The sequence below is a fragment of the Ambystoma mexicanum genome, chromosome 4p, assembly GCF_040938575.1.
Source record: "Ambystoma mexicanum isolate Mex_15411 chromosome 4p, UKY_AmexF1_1, whole genome shotgun sequence".
Lineage (NCBI taxonomy): Eukaryota > Metazoa > Chordata > Amphibia > Caudata > Ambystomatidae > Ambystoma > Ambystoma mexicanum.
The window spans coordinates 768,227,139-768,241,022 of NC_090927.1; positions in this window are offsets into that span (position 1 = coordinate 768,227,139).

The following is a 13,884-nucleotide window of genomic DNA, read 5'->3' on the forward strand; positions in this document are numbered from 1 at the left end:
TACCGTTTCATAATTGATCTACGCGCATTGAATAAAGTAGTACATCCGCAATTTCCTCTACTGCCAGACGTCACTACAATATTGACAATGATACCTGTTTCAGCAGAATATTTTAGTGTAATAGATTTGAAGAACGCATTCTTTAGTATTCCAGTGGACAAGGACAGTAGATACTTGTTCGCGTTCACATTAGGAGGACGATCATTTACATTTACACGGATTCCGCAAGGTTATACGGAAAGTCAAAGTATTTACAGTAGAGCATTGAAAGAACAACTAGACATGCTGGAATTACCCGTGGGTTGTGTACTTTTGCAATACATAGACGATTTATTGCTAGCTGCAGACACAGAGGAGATTTGTAAAGAAAGCACTGTATTACTACTGTCACACCTAGCGGCACATGGCCATAAAGCTAGTATGAAGAAATTTCAGTATAATCGAAAGGAGGTAGTTTACTTGGGCTACCTATTTTCGAAAGGAGGGAGAAGACTAACGCCAGAACGCATAGAAAGTATTTCTTGTATGCCTATTCCAAAGACACAAAAAGGAGTCAGAGCCATAATAGGCATGGCTTCATATTGCCGACAATGGATTGGTAATTTTGCGTTGACTGTGAAACCATTAGTGAATTTGACTAGAAAAGATGCGGTTATGCCTTTGCAGTGGGATGAGGAATGTCAGAGAGCATTTGATGGAATGAAAACTGCATTATGCTCGGCTCCAGTTTTGGGTACGCCGAACTATAAGAAAATGTTCAGACTATTTGTGTGGGAAAGTGAAGGATGTGCTTTGGTCGGTTTTGACACAGGAACAAGGTGGAAGAAATAGGCCGTGCGGCTATTTTTATTCTGCGCTGGATCCTGTAGCCTGCGCACTACCACAATGTTTGCGATCTGTCGCGGCGGCTGCTGCATCAGTGAAACAAACGGAAGGGATGGTATTGGGGCACACTTTAATTCTGATGGTGCCACATGCCACAGACGTTCTATTAAATAGGACACAGACGCAACACCTCACCTCTGCTAGATTGACAAGATATGAGATTATCTTGTTCGCGCCCCATATCCAAATTATGAGGTGTAGCGCTTTGAATCCTGCAGAATTAATGCCATTAACCATAAAAGAAATTGGGAAGAATGAATCACCCCCCCACGATTGCTTAATGGTCACTGAGGAAGAAACCAAGGGGAGAGTTGATTTAAGTGATATTCCACAGAAAGAGCCGGATGGAGAGTTATTTTGTGATGGTTCATGTTTTAAATTACCAGATGGCACGACAACTGCCGCATACGCTATCACTACCCTAGAGAGTGTTGTAGAAAGTAAAAGAATCCCCTATAATTCAGCACACGCCGCGGAAATAATAGCAGCAACCAGAGCCTGCGAGATTTCTGAAAATTTGAATGTGAATATATATACAGATAGTCAGTACACGTTTGGAGTGGTTCATAACTTTGGACGACTCTGGGCTGAGAGAGGGTTTCTGACATCACATAGTGCCAGAATTCAACATGGCCCTTTGATTGTACGATTGCTGTCTGCACTCACGTTTCCAAATTGCCTAGCAATAGTGAAATGCGAGGCACATAAAAAATTATCATGCAAAATAGGAGAGGGGAACGCGTTTGCAGACAGGATTGCGAAACAAACTGCCACTGATTTGAATACCAAGATGATGACGGTTCAGACAGAGGAAGTACCCTGTATGATAGAAGATGGAGTTGCGACTGTCAAAGAAATGCAGGCCGAGGCTACGGCCGATGAAATACAGGGATGGGCAGAGGGATCTGCTGAGTTGGATTTGGAGGGTTGTTGGGTGGACAAGGGAACTAAAAACTGGATGTTGCCAAATTCATATGTGACTGCAATGGTCACAATGGCCCACAGCCCTACGCACATCTGTGCCAAGAAAATGATACAGCACCTTTCTACAATATGGCAGAATGCAAACATAAAAAAAGAATGCAGAGAGGTTGGTGCAGAACTGTATCACGTGTTTACAACACAATGTAGGAAAGAGAACAGTGACACCAACAGGCAGTTTTGGCCCGCCCTCCATGCCGTTTGCGGTAGTTCATTTTGATTTCATAGAGAAGGAAAGGTGCCAAAACTTAAAATACGTCTTGGTGGTAATGTGTGCATTCAGTAAGTGGGTGGAGGAATATCATTTAAAAGACTGCACAGCGATGACTACGGCAAAAGTAATGTTGACGGAGTATTTTTCCAGATTTGGCTTGCCCCGTGTCCTATGGTCCGATAATGGACCATATTTTGTGGGTGCAGTGGTGTTACAGATATGTGCAGGTCTCCAGATTGATAAGAGATTCCATAGTTCAAGGCATCCGAGTTCTGCCGGTCTTGTGGAGAGGCACAACAGGATTGTTTAAATCAAAGATTAGCAAGATTTGGGCGGGAAGCAAGTTGAGTTGGGTGGATGCATTACCAATAGCACTATTATGCATGCGTACGTCTGTACAGGCTAAAACTGGGCTCTCCCCATACGAGATCATAATGGGGAGGCCGGCACATGTATGGTGCGCACCTCAGCTAAAACGACTCAGTGAGATAGAACATCCTGTGCTTAGTACTTATTGTGGCCTTTTAATGCAGAAATTGCGTTTGATTCATCAGCAAGTGCAGGAGGCATTAGCCGTGCGGTATACCGGTCCGGGGCACGCGCTGGAGCCAGGAGACTGGGTGCTGCTAAAAAACTCCGAAAGAAAGTCATCATTAGCACCCAGGTGGCGTGGGCCCTATCAAGTACTTTTGGCGACGCAGACAGCAATACGGGTGGATGGAAGGAAGTCGTGGATCCATGCCACCCATGCCAAAAAGCTCCCAACTGCACTGAAAGTGTTGCCTGACACTGATGACCGGAAAGAGACAGCGGTCGCAGAAACGAAAGAAACTGTTGCCAGTGTGCAGCCACCTGATCTGCCAAAACGTGAAGTGAAACTCGAAACAAAGCCTGAGACGATTGCCAAAAAGGGGGAAGGTCAAAGAGCGCCCCAACGTTGCCCAGCAGAATCGACATCACTGCTGACCAACGTGAAATCTGCCTTGAGATACCAGCAAAACCAAATCGTGTACCCCTTTGTAACCCACCAGCAATTGCCAGCACGCCAAAGACCGAATCTGCATCATTGGCGCGGCGCACACCAGCACCTGCAGAAGCGCCACAGGGTGACTTCAAGCCTGAATCTGAAAGTGCACCGGCACTGTTCACGGATCATACGATACCAGGAGCAAGGCGATACAACCTGCGGCCTCGGAAGACAAAGTGATCCGCATTCTTTTTCTTTTGGTGTTTATGTCAACCTCTGGTTCAGCTCATGGACAGAGAAGGAACCAGGGGTGTAGAGGAGAGAAGCGTGAGAATTGTGCAAGTCGGACAATTCAAGACTCGCGGCTCCTCGGTGCGATCATAAAAGTACATGTGTCCGGAACCAGAGCGGACAAGCTGGGCGCACATGGTACTATGACAAGGGAGATAATTGATTAACAGAACATGTGCCCGGAACCAGAGCGGACAAGCTGGGCGCACATGATACTGAGGCGAAAACTGATCAAAGGTCCTCTGAGCAGTATAAGAAGGGACAAGTGATCTCGCCTAAAAACGAATAATCGAATACAGGCTAAAAAAAAAAAAGGACAGGCAAAACTGAATTGTGAGAAATCCATTGAATTTATAGACATCAGAGCAAACGCGACAAAGAGAGATATCCACAACGAACTGTGATAAGGAAGAAGAAGGATGACGAGAAACATGCCGGGACCGGTTCCAGCCTCCTCCTGCACCACCACTGCTGAAAATGAGTCAGTTATAAAGACTATGGGCCTCATTACGATGTATGCCGGTAAGGCGAAAACGATGCCGGTATGGTAATACCGCCATCGTTTACCATCCCGTCGCATTCCGACCGCAAACCCAGTATTAGCGGCACACTAAACAACGGTGCCGGTAATAGCGGCATAGGCGCGTACACGCAAACCTTCAGAGAGCAAATACCGGCATGCCGGTAATAGGGGGTAATTCCAACCCACTCATACATGCAAATACCGGCATTGCGAAGCCGGTAACCACGGGCTGCACGATGCCGGCCATACAGGCATCGCGGACCACCCGCAAACAGCAAGCAGGATACAAGGCAGCTGCCACAGGTGCACACAATCCCCACAGGTGGAGTCAATGGAGGCTGTGCCAGTATAAACTGAGCACACCCACACACCATAACCCCCCCCCACATGTGTAGGCAATGTTGAGTGGCCCAGAACAAAAGGAGAACACCTACACACCACCCCCCTTCCTACACCAAAATGCTACCACTAGCAGTTGCAATCATGGGGCTGGAAGACATGCATATACTGCTACACCTACAGCAACAGCAACAACAGCAACAACAGCAACAACAACAACAACTACAGCAGCAACAACAGGCAGCACAGATGAGACGCAGGAGGAGAAGGAGGGTGAGACAGGCCCAGCAATTACCACCAGCGCAGCCAACAATCCCTCGCACCAGACCCAGCCCATTCAACCTAACCCCTGAGCAGATCCACACCCTGTACCGGTTGGACCGTGCCACCATCACCACCATAGTGGACATGATACAGAACGACATTGCCAGCCACATAGAAATACGCACTGCCATCCCCCCACTACTTAAGGTGGTGTCTGTGCTACACTTCCTGGCCACAGGCACCTACCAACACACAGTGGGCCAGCTGCATGGCACTTCACAACCACCACTGTCACGCATGCTGGACCACGTGCCTGGCTGCTCGGTGAGTTTCACAACAGGCCGATGGCCATGCTGTGGGGTACTGATGTGTGCGGATGCAGTAGGGGGGGGGCTACTGTACCCGGGTGGGAAAAGGGGGGATAGTTCACCAGGGTGGGAAAGGGGGGGGAATAGTGCACCTGGGTGGCAATAGCCAGTGACTGGAGAATGCATGCAGATCTAAACACACCTCACCTGAACTAGCCAAACGGAACATGACACATTACTGGGCCACATATCCCAAATAATGCATATGGATGACTACAAGTAAGTGGCACAACCAGGGCACCATAGTGATGGCAAGCAATGCATGACTGAATAGGACGGCAACTGTGGCAATGCGGCTAGTGTGACCATGCATAGTAAAGAATACACATCATGAATTGGAGGCTAAACATTGTTGCACTACCACTGCACATCTGCCAGAGCATGCATGATTACACCCTGCATCATCTATTGAACCCCTTCCAGTGTACCGCACCTCTTTACAGTATAAATTGCATATGGGTGACTATTTTGTACTGGGACATGTGCATGCCCACACCAAATAGCTGCTGCCATGACTGTGCTCCCTGAAGGTGGCAGTTCAGAGTGACACACACCTATTTGTATCTGCTTGCAGGTGATGGAGGATATCCCTTGAGGCCGTGGCTACTTACCCCTGTGTGGAAGCCGCAGAACAGCCATGAAGAGGAGTACAATCGTGTGCACACTCATACCCGTGTTGTGAATGAGCAGACCTTTGGCCTGTTGAAGGCGCGGTTCCGCTGCCTAAGCAGGCCTGGTGGGGCACTCCTATATAGGCCTGAGAAGGTGGCAAAGATTACCATGGCCTGTGTCATGCTGCACAACATGTGCATCCAAAGGAATGTACCACTGCCACCTGACATTGACATGCATGGGCCGGGTGAGGATGAAGGGGATGGAGCACGAGGCGAAGGAGCCCCCCTGCCAGTACGTGATGCATGGGATGGCCATGCTGTACGCCAAGCACTAATTGACGAATACTTTTGAAACGCAGGGACCATGAAAGTAATGTGCCTGTGACCCACTGGCTGCATGTGGACATGCATACTTGTTTTGTCAGAAGTGCCCCACTGTACACCATCACACATTAAATGTACATGCACAAAAAGAAGTATGTCCAGCCAATGATTTTCTTGCACACAACGGGTGTATTTTCCATATACGTGATAATGTGAACATAATCCCCTCACAACCCCCAGTAAACTCCCTCACCCACCCTACAAACCCCAAAAATACCCAAGTAAACTCCCTCACCCACCCTACAAACCCCCCAAATGTCCCCATATGTACAACAAACACTGGTCCCTTGACCAACGTACATTTTTCAAATGTCATTGTCTGCCCACTCTATTTTTTTGATTTTTTGGGATCCGGGGGTGCCATGGTCAAGCGCCGTGCACTCCTCCGCGTCATCCACACGGGGCTCGATTGGACCGAGGTAGAAGGGGTTGTGGCAGTGGAGGTGTCGATGGTCAGTCCCATGCCTGCCCCAAGGTGTGGGCGCTGCATATGAGGCAGGTTTGCAAGCAGGGCTTGCGTAAGTGCCCCCAGACACTCCCTCATGGCACTTGTGGATACCTCAACAGCAGCAGTGTTGGCTGCGATGGCTGTGGCAACAGCCCTCATGGAGTCATTTCCATCTGATATTTGTTGCCGCATCAGTTCAAGCATTGACTCCTGTTGTGCCTCAACCCTTGACAGGCGAGCCTCGAAGGAGTCGTTGGCTGCAGGAGTGCTGGTGACCGGGGTGGTGGTAGGCAGGGTGGTGGATGGCACTTGTGTGGTGCCCACATCCAGGGCACACTCCTCCTCAAAGAGGCATATGTCTGACTCATCAAGGTCTGAGTCGTGGAGGCAGGGATCATACATGCTCTCTGACTCTGTAGGGGTAGGGATGCTGGTAATGGGGCTTGGGGTGGGTGTGCCGGACATGATGTCACCCTCATTCTCCACCTCTGCATCCACAACGTCTGCGGTGGTTGGCGGAGCATGAATAGAAACACCTCCCACTGTGGTGGGTGGCTGCTGCTGGACAGTGGGTGAAGGTGTTTCCTGCAGGGTTACTGCCCGTTGCTCTGGGCAGTTTCTTGGGCTGGGTGGTGGCAGTGGCCCTGGTCCCTTGCCGTGCAGTGGATGAACTTGCACCCCTATCCTGCATGCCATCTTCCTCATCAGTGCCTGGGGGATAGAAGAGATGCAGGTCATCAGTGATGGTGTCACATGGCAGCGATAATCCATTGCTCTGTGATATGTTCATACATTCATGCATCAAATTATTTTAGGGGTGTGGCAGTTGGTGTTCTGAGGGGGCATGTGGGCAATCAATGCATGGCTGGTGGCATGGCATTGGTATGGTGGATGTGTGGTGAGTTCCATGGGCACGGTTGGGTCATGTTGCACTTGAGTTGGGATTGGGATTGGAACTCAGCATGCGTGTGTAGCAGGGTGTGGCACACATTCTTGACTGGATATGTTGATGTGGGCATGGGACATGCATTGCCTTGGCTAGTCTCACTTCCACGTCACTTGTGCCACATCGTGGTTTAGCCTACACGGATGTGATGGGTCACTCACCTTCTTCTGTGGATGATGCAGCGCCCACCTCCTGGTCTCCGATTCCCTCTATGGATTCAGGATCTATAAAGGTACTGGCTGTCTCCTCCGATGCCGTCAACTTCACTGGGGAGTGTGGGCCTCTGCCTGTCGCCATTGCGGCCCTCCTGTTCTCCGACAGGATCTTCCTCACCCTGAGGCGGAGGTCATCCCACCGCTTCCGACAGTCGTGCACACTCCTTGGGGTGGTTCCCACAGTGCGACCTCCTGCCACACCTCCTTCTTTTTGGTCTGGGCCGCATGCTTCATGTCAGTGCTCCTGATGGTGTCTGCATGCTGGGCCAGGGTGTCAGCGAGCATACTTAGCTCAGCGTCTGAAAAACACTGTTTGCGCATCCTGGAGGTCGCCTTCCTGGTAGCCTTGGACATCCTGCTTCTATTCTGCCACAGCACAACACAAAAGAACTGGTGGTTGGGGAGGATGGCAATGGATTGTGTTTTTAAAGATGGCCGCCGGACCATTTCCTGTTCCTGCGCAATGATGTAATTTCCGGAGCATTTTTTTGCGAACACGTATTACCATGCCGGTATTACCATGCCGGTATTTAGGGATTGGTATGAGGCGGTACCGCTATGGGCGGGTCCCGCGATGCCGATATAGGGGGGTTGGAGGGCCTTTAGCGGCATGCCGGTATTACCATTAACAGCATGGGGGCTCGCGCGTGCTCGCGCACTCGTAATCACCCGCTATTAGCGGGTTCATACGAGCACGAACCCGCGCTTACCGGCATGCCGGTAATGGACCCGTTTTTACCGGCCAACTCATAATGAGGCCCTATAAGTTTAAGAAAAACGCATGGTAAAACAAATTGTATGCTGACACTAACAATAATAATGTGCTTTATGAGCGTGGTAGCACCAATATCGACAGCCCTAATATTATGGTGGGTAGAAACAATACACCCATTAGAAATGTTTATACCAATAATTAATATATCCACTACTGAAAGCCCGGTTCAGGTGATCACTTATACCCTACCCCCAATGGAAGAAAAACACAGGGAAGGTTTTACGAATAACACCTTACTACTGATAAAGAACATGACACATGCAATCCTGAAGAAAACAAACTGCTGGGTATGTGCCCATTTACCACAGCCTGCTGGGAAAGGAATAGGGTGGTATGTGCAGCCATTACCATTAAGTTCTGCATGTAGTGCATCTTTAGGTGCAATGTTCTATGGGAAGTGGAATAAGAGTAATACGGGTCAATTAGATAGAACCAACATGAATGAGTTTGAGGAGATAATAATGAAGACTGTGGGTTGTTCCATTTTCCATAAAGCACAAGTAATAGCACCAGAGCCCACGAGGAAAAGCACACGAAAGATAACACAACAAAATAAACGAGATAGATTGTCCCCGCCAGAAAAAACATCTGTAATGATGTTTCGTGTAAGAACAGAAGGGAACAAAGATGCGATTCCCCCATCTTACACAGTGAATTATAGCCCAAGAACTGTCCCTTTTTGCCTAAAAAAGAAAGGATCTTTTTCAGTCGTAACATATACTGGTTGTCTGAATACAGTGGTACTAAAATGGGAAATAGAACCAGTATACGTAGGTGATCCAGTCTATTTTATATGTGGAGAGAAAGCATACCCTTGGTTGCCCAGAAACTGGGGAGGTACATGTTATCTCGGGCTATTGTTCCCAGGAGTATTCCTCTTGGAAACAGCAGCCATGGCCAAATTATCCAGAACTAGACTCAAAAGGACTGACAAAGGTGTTTTAATAGCAACTGATGTAGCGAAATCATTCATTCCATTTTTAGGACAGATAGTGGAATCCTATAATATAAGGCAACTGTCCAGAATCCTAAAGAATACAATAAACACAACAACAGATATATTATTTAACATGACGTTGGAAGAAAGAGGAATCAGGTTAATGACGCTGCAAAATAGAATGGCTCTTGATGTAATCCTGGTTGATCGTGGGGGAATTTGCAAAATAGTGGGATCAGCATGTTGCTTTTATGTCGATGACTATTCCCCCACGATCTTTGAAGCAATCAAGAAAATGCACGTTCTAAGCTCTGAACTACCCACGGGAGAAGGGAGCTGGGAAATAGGATCTTGGTTTTGGGGAATACTACGATCTTGGGGATGGAACCTGATCTCAATATTAGTAGTAGTGTTCGGAGGGGGGCGTGGCCTGGAGCTCATGGCGAGTGGAAGCTGAGTCGCTGTGCTCCGGTCGAGACGCCGTATCTTGATCCTTTTGCCTGCCTGAAATCACACCTGAGACGGAAAGAACCGGTTCCGAAGGAAGGAGAACCGACCCCGGACACGATACTGTGGTTTTCTCCTGGGTTCGGACCTCCAGACCCACGGATTCTCCCCGGCAAAGGTCCCCCCCTCTGCTGGCGGGACCTAAGATGGCGGCCATCTCTTGAAGCCGATGCCGGAGGAAAACGCTAGCTGCCTTCGCAGCGAAGCCGACCCACAAGCTGCTGCCACGACCGAAACAAGGAGGAGGAGTGTCCCCCTCCACCCGGGTCCGATCTTCTGTTGCTACAGCTACCGACCGGGGAGACAACCGGGCGCTCCCGTCCGGGGAGACTGGGCCCGGGCCCTGGACTACAGCACCGTGAGTGGACACGCTGACCCCCTGGTGCGGGGAGCCCCGCCATCGACAGCAAAAGAAGGTGGAGGTGAGGAGAGCACTGGGTGAGGGCATAAACCAATCGAACATGTGCTGTTGTGTGCCCCTCCGAGAACTTGAACACTGACCCCTCGAAAAACGGACCACGCCACCTCCAGAACCATAAGCTCCCCCAGACCGCACACCATAATCACTGGGCTGGTGGGGGCATTGCTGAGGAAGCGACGTCCACTACCATCTACCCCCACACAACCGAGTGGCGTCTCTGAACGCCCCTCATCATGGCGGCCAGGAATAAGACGAAAACAAGCACCATGGACACGTATGTATCTGCTAAAGCGAAGACTTCTCCGCAACCACGCACTTCCACCCCCGAACCTCCCCAAGCAAAACCGGCGGACTCCCCCGAAAATCAAGCCCAGGTGCTGGAGGCAATTGCATCACTGCGCACATTTATAGATTCCAGAATCGGGGAGTTTAAATCCGAGCTACAACTCATGCGCCAGGATTCCTGCAATCTAACAGAAAGAGTGACCACTGCCGAAACAACCATAAAAGAGACGTCGGACGACACAGCGGAGCTGAGAGCTAAGGTACTGGACCTGGAATGAAAGGTGCTCACACTTGAGGCCAGGGCTGAGGAGGCCGAGGGCCGGGCCAGACGCGCCAACATCAGAATACTTGGGGTCCCGGAAGGAAGCGAGGGCCCGAATCCGACAGCCTATATAGAATCCCTGATACAACAGGAGGTGGGCGCTGGAAGACTAACGCAAGGATTCTCGATCGAAAGGGCGCATAGATCACTTCAGAAGAGACCCCTGCCGGGCTCACATCCTCGCCCTATAATCGCTAAAGTACTCAACTTCCAGGATAGAGAGACCATCCTCCGGCACTCCAGAGAGGAGGGCCCCATTGAACGCGGGAGCTCTAGGATCACAATCTACCCCGATTACACCCTGAAAGTCCAACGGGAGAGGAACTCATTTGTGCCGATTGAAGCCCGGCTCAGGCAACTGAACCTGAAGTACATGCTGTTATACCCCTCCAACCTGAAAGTGATCCACAAGGGGAGGGCGATCTTCTTGGAATCCCCAGCAGCTGCAAACATGTGGCTGGAAGACAACAATCTAGCCGCAGATAAAGATCCTCAACCCACGGGAAACTGAAGAATCCCCTGCGCTTGAGGCATGGACGAATCCAGGACCCATAAAGCTAACTCGGACGCAAGGCAAATGACCAAAGAGAAAGTAAAATCACCCAACAGTTAGCAACGTAGATGCGGCCCTCGCTCGGCCCACGCCAGGCACAGAGCCCTACCCCCACGAACAGTTCAGGACAGGCCAGTTGCCTGACCGACCCACCTCGTGCCTGACACACGGATGGGTCCTGACGGTACGAGAGCGCCTGAGCACCAGCAGGAACTTGTCGTTGCTGGGCGCACCAGTTCCAGTTTTGTTAATTGTTTTGTTCACACCACAGTCCTCGAAATATTAGGAGGGGGGGAAGCATGAGACCGGAGGCCCTTGCGGGCAGAGGATGAGAAAACACCAGAACCCAGGGGGAGAGCCTTACCACCTGGAGAAAGGGCCGCCCCGTGAAAACTGGGGCGACTGGAAAGATAGCACTCCAACTTAAGGTGATGACGTGGAATGTGAGGGTTATGGGCACGTACCTGAGAAGGAATCGGATCCACTCTTACCTGCACAGGAAAAAGGTATCGATAGCGATGCTTCAAGAAACTCACCTCACGGAAGAATCCACAGCCAAATTATCCGAAATTATCCGAAAGATGGGGTGGGATCGGAAGAGGGGTGCCATACTCCAAATTTGCTAGAGGAGTGTTCACGTGGGTGAACCCAACTGTGCCCTTCCAGCTCCTGGACTATGAAGCCGACAATGAGGGCAGATATCTAATTATATGGGGTACTATCGAATCCACGCCAGTCTGCCTGGTGAACTCATACTTTCCGCAACACGGAATACCCTCACACCTCGAAATGCTCAGTGCTAAAATGATTCTTCACAGAGAGAGTGCCTTCATATGGGGTGGCAACTTCAACTGCATCAGGAACGGAGCTATGGACAGATCAGACCCCCCCGTCATTTAAATAACCCTGCATCTAACGCGCTAATCACCACAATAGAGCAGCTCGACCTAGTGGACATCTGGAGGGAACAACATCGCACCGAGAGGTGCTATTCTTATTACTCGGCCCTGCACAAGGTCCACACGTGGATAGACTATTTTTTCATAGATCGTGAGCTGGCTCAACAAATAGACTCCACATTGTATCTAGGCAGAACCATATCCGATCACTCACCCCTGATTATGCAATGGGCTCCTAGAGGACACAGACCGCCAATCCCGCTATGGAGAATGCCACCGGCAGCACTCACAGACCACGCATTTAAGGAGGAACTTGGTGCTAAACTGGAGGAATACCTAGACATTAACACAGGCTCAGTGTCAAGTTGGAGCACATTATGGGAGGCCATGAAGGTTGTAACACGGGGAGAAGTTATATCCGGTGCTGGTGGCATCCGCAAGCATCTGAAGTTGGAACTGGAGGAACTGGAGAATAAGATTACACACCTGGAATCCGAAATCGACATCACGCCGGACGCCGAAACAGAACTGAAGGGCACCCGGGAGGAGTGCCTTTTGGCCTGGAATAGACTGTCTAAATTAGACTACACGACCTACATAGCCAGGGCACACAAAGAAGCAGATAAGCCTGGTAGAATGTTGGCCTGGCTGTGCAAACGCGAGTTCCCAAGGCACCTCCCAACTGAAATAACTGACGAAAGGGGGATAACCCACAGGACGCAACAAGATATTAACTCTGCATTTGCGGCCTTCTATTCCAAATTGTATGCCCACGATACCAAAATACCAGTGGAGGATATAAGGGCTACACTGGCTGAGATTGAGCTCCCAAGACTGACGGAGGCCCAAAGAGAGCTACTGGACGCGGAAATCACTCCAGAAGACGTGACGGAGGCGATTAGATCGCTATCCACCTGCAAGACCCCCGGGAGTGACGGGCTTCCGCCAGAATTCTATAAAGCTTATGCAGCGACCCTTGCCCCAATACTCCACAAGGTGTATATGGAGGCATACGAAAACAGAATCCTACCCAACTCCATGAAAGAAACAATTATCATCCCTATACTTAAACCCAACAAACCTGTCGACAACTGTGAATCATACCGCCCAAACGCCATGCTAAACTATGACTGCAAGATCCTGACCACAATTCTGGCTAAGAGGCTGGCGAGGGTGGTAGGAACCCTGATTCACGAGGACCAGAATGGTTTTGTTCCAGGACGCAATACTACCGCGAACCTGAGGAGGCTCCAACACATCATGGCAGAGACCTATGATCGAGATGAGGACCTAGCAGTGCTATCGCTAGACGCTATAAAAGCCTTCGATTCCATCTACTGGGAGTGGCTGATTGAAGCGCTAAGGGAATTCGACTTTGGCGAGAGCTTTGTAAAATGGGTCGAGGTATTGTATAATACACCGGTAGCGAGAGTGAAGACTGGAGGGACGGTGTCCGAAGCCTGGCCGATACAGTGGGGCACGAGGCAAGGATGCCCGTTGTCCCTGATGTTATACATACTGGGCCTGGAGCCAGTGGCTGCCTATTTCAGGAAACAACACTTCGACGCGGGCATTGGGCTGGGCAGTGACCATGCCATAATATCCATGTATGCAGACGACGTCCTCCTGTATTTGAATAACCCTCAGCTCAATGCACAAGTCGCGTTGGACATCCTCGACAACTATGCCCGATACTCTGGGATAACATTTAGCAAGCTAAAGTCGTGTGCGTTCCCACTGGCCAGA